Source organism: Tasmannia lanceolata, unplaced genomic scaffold (assembly GCF_043159265.1).
Source record: "Tasmannia lanceolata isolate RefF3 unplaced genomic scaffold, GAP_Taslan_0.1 ptg000011l, whole genome shotgun sequence".
Classification (NCBI taxonomy): Eukaryota; Viridiplantae; Streptophyta; class Magnoliopsida; order Canellales; family Winteraceae; genus Tasmannia; species Tasmannia lanceolata.
Window position 1 is genome coordinate 13,606,754 of NW_027518688.1, and position 12,906 is coordinate 13,619,659.

The 12,906-nt window shown below is 37.3% G+C and overlaps 1 protein-coding gene across 1 annotated transcript in view; it reads left to right on the forward strand.

Annotated features, from left to right (window-relative positions):
- Positions 1-12,906, forward strand: part of LOC143886157 (Chalcone-flavanone isomerase family protein) — a 40,087-nt gene continuing 27,181 nt past the window's right edge. The window contains exon 1 of the mRNA XM_077390112.1: positions 1-622. The gene's annotated coding sequence lies outside the window, so the exon portion shown is untranslated. The remainder of the gene's footprint in view (positions 623-12,906) is intronic.

The window sequence follows — 12,906 nt, forward strand, 5'->3', positions numbered from 1 at the left end:
TAGAGAGAGAAAGAGAGAGAAAACCTAGAGAGAGAAAATAGATCTTGCCATTCTTCATCTTCTCTGATCATCTCTGGCCATTCTCCAGCCAACCTGCGGTCAAATTCTGGTCATTCCTTCATTGTTTCACTTTCATCTCATCTTCTTCCTTTCATTATTTGCTATTCTATCTAGAGATTTTTAAACCCCAAACCCTAATTCCGAGCAAGTTCCATGGATTCCGGCAAGCATTAAACCAGATCCGGTCACCGGAGCTCCGGCCATCTGTTCCTTTTCTAAAATACTCTATTTTCTTCCATTAATAGCTTTAAATACTGTGGCTTTCTTCATTTACCATCGTTGAACCCTGTTTTTATTGTCATCTCCTAGATTGCTTCCCAAAAGTTTAGATCCAGACCCTATTTTCTCAAATTTCACCATTAGCTTCATGTTTTTCATGAAGATCCTAATTGTTTTCACTGAAAGGGGAAAATATCTAAGTTGAAACTTCAAATTTTGAAAGCTCAGACCAGAGAAGGGAGGCTGTTGAAGCGATTCTTACTGGAATGTGATATTCTTTCCAATTTCAACAAATTTGGTTTGGTCTCTGAAAGTTATCACAGATTTTAATTCATCTTCTCAGGTAATTTTTCTTTTCTTTTCCTTGTCAATTTCTAATTTGTATGAAAATGATGCTTGTCAGGATGATATGGAGTTTACAATTTGTTTCATCTCTTGGTCTTGTGTTCATTGAAGTCCTTTAGATAAAGTATTGCAAGCATTAGTAGTTATACTTAGATCTTCTTTGATTTCCTTCTCTGTTGTGCCTCCTATTTTTATAAAAATGAATCTTGTGTCAATGAATGCCTTTAATTATTTTACTTGACCCTTTTTTTTAATCTAGAGGAATGCTTATACATAAATTTTAGTTCCTTTGTAATTCAGTTGGTTTGGATATGTATAATGCCATTGTTGAAATGTAGTGCACGTGTTGGTATTGTTATTAAAATGAAGGGACATTAAAATTCGCTCTATTATATCTCATTTACTCATACAGTTGTCCATGTCCATAATTGCTTTACACATGACTAACTTCCAATAAGTTGTTATAATTTTCCCCCCAAGTTTTGCAAACAAGGAATGTTTTTGTAATTGGTAATTATAAGAATAAAGAGGTTGTTTGGCTTCAGTTTTCTCATATGGGACATTACTATGATTCCTTTTTTAATGTAAATTTTATTTGATTCTGACAATTGTTCAAAATAAGCATCCAGTTCTCTTTTGGATCAGGCTACCTTATGCATATAGGACTGAATTTTAGGTTCTTCTTTACCAATTGTTGTATTAGTTACATGGTTATTGCATGAGCATGGTTTGAGACTTCATTGATTTGTTTATGCTGACCATTTAATTCCTTAAGACTTAGAGTTGTGCATAGATCTTCCTTCAGTTTTGCATTAACGTGTTTTGAATGACAGATTTGTGTGTAGTTACATGTAAAATCATTCCTTTATTCAAGGGCATTCTTGTAAAGATAACTTCACATCCCATACCATTTTGTCATTACTCGTTCCCATATAATATATGGCATTTTTTTGGGGGGATTCTAAAACATTATTGTGCATGGTACAGTTGCATATAATGAAATACTCTCATAGTATTGTTGGTTTCACATTTAGCGTAAAAGAAGGAAAGATTTTACTTTTTTTTTATGATCCAAGTGCTTAATATCTGCAGATTTGTAGTGCCATATAGTGCATGTATAAACTGGTCATGAGGTGTTTCAATCAATTGACCACCTTAAACTCATTTAAATTATAGAAAATTATATTCACAGACCATTCGATTTAGTGTACGATGGTGTATTTTGGAGGGAATGATTTTCCATTTTAGAGAAGTGTTCTTTCCATGAGCTTAATGTCTCAGACCTGATAATTATGAGGTTGATCTTATACTCTACAAAAAGTCAGAGTAAAGCCTTATATGTTGCTGATTGGCTATCATAACTGATGTAAATGCCTGGTGTTTTAGGTAGATCCACTTGCTATAGTAAATGCTCAGTTCAAATCAGTTTTTTCAACTGTATGTTTCCTGGTTAATAAAGTTAAAATTCTTCAGCCCTAGAGCATCATGGACATAAAAAACTAAGAAACCTCATGGATCTCCATGTCATATGACTGACTAATCTCAATAGGTTGAAATGGGACCAGAAAAAGGGAAGTTCTCTACGTGTTAATTTCCACTATAGCTTTCTTTATGAAATAGAATTACTAAACCTATTATCACATCTGATCTCTCGAAATTTTTTAGAGTCTATCATATAGCATAGATATCCCTTATCTTGTCTTGCATCATTATACTATTGTAGTATGGTAGTGAATAAGCATGAAATATGGTAGCGTAATCTCGGAAGGTATTATTCTATTGAAAAGTATTTACTTTGGCTATGAAAATGTACGATGTCTGTTTACCTTCCCAAAGCAAGATAACATATTCCTACATGTCTTCTCTGATTTTATAGACGGTATTTGTATTCATAATCTTTGGAGTCATTGTTTCTTGGACAGAACTTTTGGAATGATCTTTTGGATTTGCTCTTAAGGCGATGATGGCGTTAGCCCAAGCCCATCATTAGGGGACTTGCTCAGTCCAAGTAGCACTCCCCTCTTTTATTTGAAAGACTTGCCTAGTCTTTTAGATGTGTATCCCCTAGGCATTAGATCCCTTCTTTCATTGCAAGGGTAATGAAAGAGTCATCTAGAGCCTTTTTTTAGGAGACAAGTTATGTCTCATGCAGAAAAGCTCATCCTTTTAGGAGACAAGCTATTTCTCAGTAGAAAGTTATTCCCTTTTTGGAGACGTTCAATGTCTCATATAGAGTTAGCTGTTTCTCTCATAGGAGACAGGCTTTGTCTCTTTTCCTCTACTCGTCACATCTTTTTAGGGAGACTCGCCCAGTCTCATCTTTGTTATTTAGGGAGACTCACCCAGTCTCATCATTTTTCTTTTAGGAGACTCGTCCAGTCTCATTCTCTTGCCGATTCTTCTCTTTTTTGAGACATGCTATGTCTCATTGACCCGAGACATGCTATGTCTCATTGATCCTAATGGTCATTTTCATTTGAGAGACAGGCCTTGTCTCATCTGCACAATCTTTCAGAGAAGAGCAGTGCAAGACTTCATTTTGATTTCGTCTTCTCCCTTCTCTTAGAGTCTAACTCAGTCTTCTTAGGTTTTCACACCTTCTTGGGATTCCTTCTATTCTATCATCTATTTTAGATACCGATTTGCTCGTTTAGGACAACCCTTAGGCTAAAAGGGTTTCATCCTTTCATCTGACACTTCTCCAGGCTATGGATCACAGGAGTGTTCTTCTCATTCTAATTGTCTCCTTGTTTCCCCTTTGGCTAGAAGGGAGAATCCTGTAAAAACATCAGAAATTCAAAATATCAAAAACATTGAAACATTTTAAAATCCAAAAATATCTGAAAAATCCAAAATTTGAAACGTTAGAGTCATAGGAGTGTAGTTAGAAAATTCTGTTCCGAACTACGTTGGCTTGATCCTCTTCCACGAGGTACGTAGGCAGCTTGGGATTCTTATCTCAAGTTCAGTCAAATCTTTCAAAATAAACATTTAAAACCTTCCAAAAAATATAAAAATTCTTCAAAACCTTTTCAAAAAGATCTTCCCCTAGAGTTAGGAGTCTGTCCTAAGTGTTTGGGGTGTCTTAGAGTTAGGAGGCTATCTTGATTGTGTTTGTTCTAGAGTTAGGAGTTTGTCCTACTTAGGAATAGGTTACGCCTCCGTCCAGTCAGTTGGCGATTCACATCGCCGATTGATGGCTAGGTCTAGGATGCGTTAGTGATCCCATTGTTTTCCTTAGTACACACAGCCTAGTTATACATAGGTTGTAGGAACCACCTGCATTAACTTAGAGATAACCTGCATTTAATTAAGGCATATAGGGTGTCATAAAATTCTCAATCCACTGGAATTTAAATAATCGCAAAAGAAGCTTTAATAACTAATCTGGTCTTTTAGGTCGAGTCTAGGATAGAGGTCTAGATGTCTTAGGCATCGTAGCTTAGAATTGGTGTGAAGAACTACATGACTCAGATTCTTGTGGAGGCGGGGATACATAGGCTTGTTTGGATGAACATCAGATCATCTAAGGACTCGGGTTTAGGCATTAGAGTCTTAAGATTTGTTGTTAGTACTTCAGGGTTTATGTTTGTATATTGATTATGATTTCTTGCATAGGATTGTGATAGTGTGTGATCATTTCTTTACTAACTCACATGCTTAGCTGTAGCATTTACCTACTTATTTACTTTAATCATATGCTTAGTTGTAGCTCATTTATCTTTCTAGTTTATCATATTGTTGTATCTTGTGCACACCTTATGCATTTAGCTGTAGTATGCATGTGTTTGCCCAACAGAACTTAGACAGCATTGAGGCATGACACTCATAACCTAGCTACTCTTAGGTAACGCTTATTTTATTTATTTTGTGTGTGCTTACTATTCATCTCCGAGACATGCATGATTAGATAGACGTCTTCTTAGAGATATGTGTTCCCATTTCACATGACTTTCGCCCAAAACTTTCAAAATCAATAAATAAATGGCATAAGAGACCAGGTGCTTGCACTTGGGCGGATGAGGTGCTCTTCGGACCTTCCAAATTCTTAACCAGGCACGAACCTTTTGTATCTTTGGTTATCCATTGCAACAGAGCATAATATGGGATCCATGGCCGACTTCCTTAGATGGCGACTCTTCTTTGTTTCAAGTACATCTAGAATCCGGGCTAGTCTCCGAATCGAGAGGTATCTCACTTTACATCGTCACTCATGCTGTGAGAGGCACATCTTTCGAGAGTTCCTTGGTAAAGCTCTCCTTCACGTAGAAGATCTAGAGACTTTCTAGGGGTTCCTCCCCCGCCTCTCTCGGATCGGGGTCCACAGGTTGGCGACTCTGCTGGGGAGTTCTTGAAATATTGCCTAACTTTGTAAATATCCCATTTTTACTAATTTTGAAGAAATTTGGGCCAAAATCAAGTTAAATGGGTACTTTATAGTTAGAATCCAGGGGCACCAAGTAGGTGCGTAATAAAATAAGGGTTCACACACTTCACTCCATGCATTTTTCTATTTCTTTTTTAGTTTTATTTATATATTAGTACGTCGGCCTCGGTATGGATCCAGCCAGGACACAGGAGGTCATGACCTGTTGACACCGCCTGGGATCTAATACCAACGGCATGCAAATGGTGCATCACTCTGTATTTCCCCCAGATATTCGGGAGATACAGGCTAAGTCGTGCATCAGCATGTTGACCCATTTAGTGTATATATTGGGGCCTTACTTTACATTATCATATGCATATAGGAAGAACATGTGCACCTAGCACATGTAAGCCTAGGTTAGAAACCAGCCTTGACCTATGTAGTGTAGGAGCGTAATTCACCTTATGTGGTTACTTGCTTCATCTTTTAGTGCACCCATCAGTCAGTTATGAGTTGAGACTTTCTTGACTCCACTTGATTAGACATAGGGCTGGTGCCCCTGGTTAGGATATATATATATATATATATATATATATATATATTGATTATTAGATTAGGACCTACTCCTTAGTGAGGTTTCCTTTTCTGATTCAATTAATTATATACATCAGTTATTCGGATCTAGATCTGGTTCATGACTCTACTTGTCATTTTGATGGCTATGGTCTATCTTGTCCTCTGATTATCAAATGGGAACTTACTTTTTAGTAAGATTTCCTTATCTATCCTGATCAAATATGTCCATAAATCATTTAGATAAAGATCTGGTCAGTGGCTTCTACTTGTTATCATCCTGGCCGTGGTCTATCATATGATTCTGTGATTATACATTTGACCCATACCCTGTACCATTATTTTATGCTTCATATGTTGATTATTAAATGGGAACTTACTCTTTAGTAAGATTTTCCTTATCTATTTTGATCCAACATGTCCATATATCATTCATGTGTAGATCTGGTCGGTGGTTCCCATTTGCCACCATTATGATCATGATCTATCTTCCGGTCCTTTGATTATATCATTTGATTCCTATGTAGTACTTACTCCTTAGCAAGGTCTCCTTATTTATTCTTGTCAAATATATCCATCCACCCTTCAGATTTAGATCTGGTCCGTGACCCTTACCTGTCATCTTTATGACCTTGATCTATTTTATGATCCTTTGATCATGCTTGGTACATATCTTCATTCATTTACCTTTTTTTGGATCATGATTCAAATCATTGATGGAAAAGTTTATTTTACCAGTGTATCCTTAATTGTTCTTGATTTATTGTTGAGTTTATCCTTATATTTATCTATTTAGGGTTGCCCTTTTCCTTATAATTCTGTCTTGACTACCCTTCTTTTTTTTTTACCTATTGAGAGTTGATCGACCCTCATTATTCTGTCTTGTATGACTACCAGGAAATCATCACGTCGAACTCACTCTTGCAGCAGTGGATTAATCAAATCCCGAGGAACCATGGAATATACAATTTGTCTGACCCGATTGAGCAGCTTGTAGATACCTTTCATTACTTGAATTTCATCGACATAGACTGGAAATTGCTCCAAGCAGCCGCCATGTGTTGGGATCATAAACTTCATGTCTTTAGCTTTGGCCTTCAAGAGGTTTGTCCCACTTTTGAAGAGTGGTGTACCCTTTTAGAATACCCTGTAGATGGACCATTGATCGAACCGACATTCAGGGGTACTCGGGGTGATGCTTTCAACCATTTGGTATAAAATCCTTGGGTCGAAACCAGAGAATTATTCAATGGCAATGAGATAAGACTCACCGATATGGTAAAAGCATTCGTCAAAACTAGGGGTGTAAACATATCGAATTCGAATCGGATAGTGCTAAATCCGAATTCGAATTCGTTTACAATATTCAGTATCCATATCCATATCCTGTAGACACCCCATTTTGACCGTGCCCTAAACTCTCCATGTTTGTGCTAGATCCCATCAAACCAATGAGATAGGACCTCAAATTGCACCCTAAGCTAGGGTAGGATCCCACCAAGGTCCTTGTAAAATTTCATCGAAATCCGAGCGCGTTTGCCTAGCGAATGAGCCGAGAGAGGACCGTAGTGTAAACCAGAAAGGGGGGTGAGTTTATCCTGAGAGGGGGGCGAATTTATCCTGGAACGGTGAGATCTAAATTCGAATGGGATGCGATTGTCAACACGCTCTATCAAATTTGCGCGCAACCGCGCGCTTATCAAATTGGAGTGTCAATATCAATTCTAAAAAATACCTATAAATACCCATTTAAGCCATCATTTAAAAAAAATCATTTTCTCTAATCCAGAGAGAGAGAGAGAGAGAAAAGGGGCGATTCTCAAACCCTAGCTTATTTTCATTTTTTCCGATCAAAATCTTATTCTCCGGCCAAGATTCCGGCCGAGATCAGGCACGTCTTTGGCCAGCAGTAGTGTTGTTCTTGTCTGCTTCCTCTTTTCTTCTTAATCTAGCCTGCTTCCATGGAATTTCGGTTTTGTAGCCTCACTGTAGCTTGAAACCCTAGAACTCCTCTTTCTATAAACCCTAACTCATTCAAGCTTTCCGATCTATAATTTTCTCTTGTCAAAAACCTCAAACCCTAATCTATTGATCTCCATTTTCGGCCAAATATTGCTTCCTCCGGCAATTCAATTGAAGCTCAAGCTTCATCTTTCTTGGAATCGGTCCTCTCTGTAGCTGCTTACTCTTTCCTTTTGTCTCAGATATGCTTGGATCTACTTATTTTCTTAGGTGTTCATAGATTTTGATCGTATTTCTGAGTTAATTTGAGGAGTTAAGAAGAAGAATTAAGGTTGATCGATAGATCTGAAGGAAATCAGGGAAAATGAGAAAGTAGAGTGATAGAAGCAAAGGTAGATGTTAGGGAGAGGGCCGAATCAAGGGGATTTTTACTCTTAAAAAAAAGAGTTGAGGAAAAGGAAATCAGAGAAGAATCTGAGGTAATTAGAAGTACTTTGCGACCATTACATTGCAGCGGCAGGGAAAAGAGAGGTGGAGATGATTTTCATCTAATTTTGTATCCATTCGATCAGGTAATTTTTTTTTTAATTTCTTCATTAAACTGAATTAGACTGTTAATCTTACAATTTCAGGTATCATAGGTGATCATAGGTGTGTTCAATTCAGGCATATTTCAGCACAGACATGTTTTTCTCTTCATATATATGTTCTGTTCAAGCCTGTTTTAGTCGTATTAGCAAGTTTCAGTAGTTGCACAAAATTAACCTATTCTTGCTATTTAAAGTGGTTTATCCTAACTTATATTAGAGGTAAAGATGAAGTCTCTCATGACTGTGTTGATGTAAAAGGGCAAGAATACTAGCATATCGTCACTATACATTCGCCTTGACAGATTAGAAATTGTTTGATCACCCTTCATGCTTGACACTTTGATCTCATAAAGTCCTGATGTACAGGAGTTTGTGGACTAGATAGGGTTGTATGGCTGTTGTTTTTTATAGTTTTTAATCATGATTTAACATGGAAATGACAGATTTAAGGTGATAAAACAGGGTCGTTGGTCTGTGATTTTTCCTTGTGACTTGCAGGACTGAATTTCTGGATGTGACTTTATGCCTCTAACTACTAGTTTCTGTATTTTATTCATCTTTAAATTCTTATCCTTGTCTGTCAAGCATGCAGTGCAGATTAAATTGAAATTATTCCATAAGATCTGTTCTTGTGTTTAATATGAAGTGGTTTAAGCTTATGCATGTAATATACATAGTTGTGCTTCATCAGTCCTCATAGATCTCATGTTTTAGTCCCTACAGAGTTCAAATATGGGCATAGGGTCAATTTGTGTGTTTGGTTTAAAGCATCTCTACGAAAAATCTGTTCGAATACTTTTTACTGTTACCAAAATCCTAGTTGAGCCAGAAGGGATATTAAATAAGATTATGAAATTCATTGATTTAGTGGGATCAGGGGATGCAATTCCTTGATAGACTTGGTTGAATTTAATTATGAGATCAGCTTGCATATCAACGAACAATGACATTTAAATTCTTATGCATGTGTACTTTGAGTGAATATGAAACTAATGTTGGGTAGGTTTTTCATGATTTAAACTGAGAATCGGCTCGAGAAGAGGATCTTTTGGCCCTCATAATATTGGAATTTATAAGTCAGAGTAATCTGCTACTTGTTTAATATATATTTTTTTAGCATTTTTACAAATCAATTCTCTCACACTGTTCAAATTAGGGAATCTTTATGTCACGAGAGGCTCAACCTTGTGTGGCAGTGTTGCTTTGTTCATTTTGAAAAAACACACCATTGAATATTTGTATCAAATATAGGGCTTGTGCTAATGCTTTTATAGTTGATTCAGAAATAATTCTATTTAGCATGATATTAGTATACAAGTATTTGATCTCTTCTAGTTTGTTGATTTTTTTTAGAACCTTTTAAATACTGTTGAAATTTTTCATGGCTGATTTGAAATGATAATATGAAGGATGCGTTGTGGAGGGTATTTCGTTTAGATGATTACCTGTTCTTGATGCTTATAGAGTGATGTCAGGTGGATCATTGTTTGAATATACATGGTTTATTTAATTCGTTTATCTTGATAAAATATTTAAGAATCACATGAAAATGGATTATGCTTTGATGAATGTGTAGCTTATTCGTTTAGAGGTAACATTGGTTGGTTGCTTTATTCTCTAAAGGATGATGTTTATCATGGATATTTTAATTTTTATACTTCTGTTGAAATAGTTAAAAAATGAGAAAAATATTTTCCCTGTCTTTATAGAATTGCTTCTCAGGGTTATAAATATGTCTATATGTTATTGTCCATATAATTAGGTATAGATGATACTTGTCTTTTAAACCTCCCTTTCATTTCAAAGGCGATGAAGGCGATAGCCCAAGCCTATCCTTAGGGGATTCGCTTAGTCCGAGTGGCACTCCCCTCTTTCATTTAGTAGACCTTCTTAGCCTTTTAGGTACCCCTAAACATCAGTAGCTTTATCATTGCAAAGGCGATGAAGGAGATATCCCAAGCCCTTCCTTTAGGAGACTTACACAGTCTTTATAACATTCCTCTCTTTATTAGGTAGACTTTCTTAGTCTTTTAAACATTCTTAGACATTGGTCCTCCGGTCATTGCAAGGGCAATGATAGCACTAGCTGGAGGTTTCCTCTTTTAGAGAGACAAGCTATGTCTCGTGTAGAAATGTAACACCTTTTGGAGACATGCTTTGTCTCATTGGTGAGTCTGCCCATAGGAGACTATCCAAGTCTCACGAGTAAAATACCCTTATTAGTAGCAGACCAACTAGGTCTGTTAGTTGCTTATATCCTTATTCTATCATTGCAGGGGCAATGATCAGGATACTTGGCGCTCATCTCTGTGTTTAGGAGACTTGCCCAGTCTCATTAACACCCTTTTTATCTCCTCTTCTTTTAGGAGACTAGCCTAGTCTCATTAGCACTCACCTCTTAGGGTTGTACACTAGGAGTCAGTCATTTCGTATATGAGTCTGTCCTTAGTATTAGGAGTTTTTGTCCTTAGCATAGGAGTTTATCCTTAGGTCGAGACTCAGTCCTCATTTCAAGAGTCTGTTCTATCATCATAGGGGTTAGGATTCTGTCCAACCTCTCATCAAGTCATGTGATTTTTATCCACTCCTGCAAGGTATAGGATGATGTCCAACCCTTGCAGGGATGTGATTCCATCCAGCCCTCCCCGCAAATCATAGGATGCTGTCCAGCCTTTGCAGGATATTAGAAGTCTGTCTTTCCCTTATGATGATAGGATTCTATCCTCTTGTGTCAAAAATAATAAAAATACTTGAAAAACATCTGAAAAACCAAAAATCTCAAAAATCTTGAGTCATTAGGAGTGTAGTTAGGAGAGTCTATTTTCGAAATACGTTGGCTTGATCCCTTTTCCACAGGGTACGTAGTGCAGCTTGGGACCCACATCCCAAGTCCAGCCAAACCTTTAAAAATAAACATTTCAAACCTTCCAAAAATACAAAATGAATCTTTGAAATCTTTTCAAAAAGATCTTCCCCTAGAGTTAGAAGTTTGTCCTAGATATTTGGGGTGTCTTAGAGTTAGGAGTCCTTCCTGATTGTGTTGCTTTGTGTGTCTTGTTGTGTGAGTGTCCCTAGAGTTATGAGGCCTCGAGTCGTGGTCGGTTAGACATTTAGTCGAACCGATGGCTAGACTAGGAAGCATTTGGTCAGCCCATGATTTTCCTTAAGATGCACAGCCTAGTTACACATAGGATGTAGGGCCCACCTGCATTAACTTAAGGCTAACCAACTTGCATTAGTTAGGGCATATAGAGAGTCCTAAAAACTAAAATTCACTTGAACTTAAGCAAACGTACAAAAAACTTTAAAAATCAGTCGAGTCTAGTTGATCGAGTTTAAGATAGCGATTCTAGATGGTTAGGCATTGTAGTTTAGAATAGGTCATCGAACTACGTTGATTCTGATTCTTCCCGAGGCCGGGATACGTAGAGCAGCCAGGATGGATGGCCATCTTGGTCCGATTCAAGTATTGCATTACAGTTTTAGGGTTTGTTGTGTCGAGTCGGGTGTGGAGTCAAGTTGTGATGTGTGTTTTTATTGTGTTTTCTTACTTTTATGTACAGACCTTATACCTTTAGCTGTAGCATGCATATGTTTGCACACCAGAACTTAGACACCAATTAGGTATGACACTCATAACCTAGCTATTCTTAGGTGACAATTCTCTCATTTATTTTGCGTGTGCTTATTATTCATCTCTGAGACATGCATGATTAGGTAGACGTCTTCTCGGAGATATATGTTCCCATTTCACATGACTTTCGCCCAAAATTCTTCAAAATCAATAATAAATGGCATAAGAGACCAGGTGTTTGCACTTGGGCGGACGAGGTGCTCTTCGGACATTCCAAATTCGTAACCAGGCACGAACCTTCTTTTATATCTCTGGTTATCCATTGCAACAGAGCATAGTATGGGATCCAGAGCCCACTTCCTTGGATGTCGACTCTTCTTTGTTTATGGTACGTCTCAAATCCAGGCTAGTCCCCGAATTAAGAGGTATCTCACTTTACATCGCCACTCATGTTGTGAGAGGCACTTCTTTCGAGAGTTCCTTGGTAAAGCTCTCCTTCACGTGGATGATCTAGAGACTTTCTGGGGGCTCATCCCCCGCCTCTCTCAGATCGGGGTCCACATATCCGAATTCGACGGATGATTAAAATTTGTTACCGAATTCGCATCCGACGGATATTATTCGAATTCGAATTCATAAACGGATATCCGAATTTAAATCTGAATTCAAACGTATCCGTTTATCCGGATTCAAATTCGAATTTGAATTCATAAACGGATATCCGAATTCGAATTCAGTGTCTGAATCCATATCCGAATGCCTAAATTCATATCCGAGTTCATATCCGGATAAATCATATCCGAATGTCCGAATTTGTATCCGAATTCAAATTCGAACACCTATTATAACGAAGAAATTACAAACATCCAGTTCAAGTGTTTACAAATACCACTTTGAAATCATTTAAAAGAAATTACAAACATTCAGTTCAAGAAGAAATTAATAAAAGAGGAGGATTCAACCACTCTAAAAAGAAAAAAAGAGATTACAGATACCCCTGCGCCCATCACTTCCTTTAGTACAACATTGCATTCTAATCCAGTAATCCTCTATGGAAATCATCAAATCAATATAACAAAAACAAGTAGTAGTTCAAGTGTTCAACCATCAAAACTCAAAGGGTCCACTCTCAAAACACATAAAATTGCAAAACATGCTTATGTCAAACTACTTGGATCTTTGCCTTATGGCCCTCATTTTTCCGCGCTTCCTCT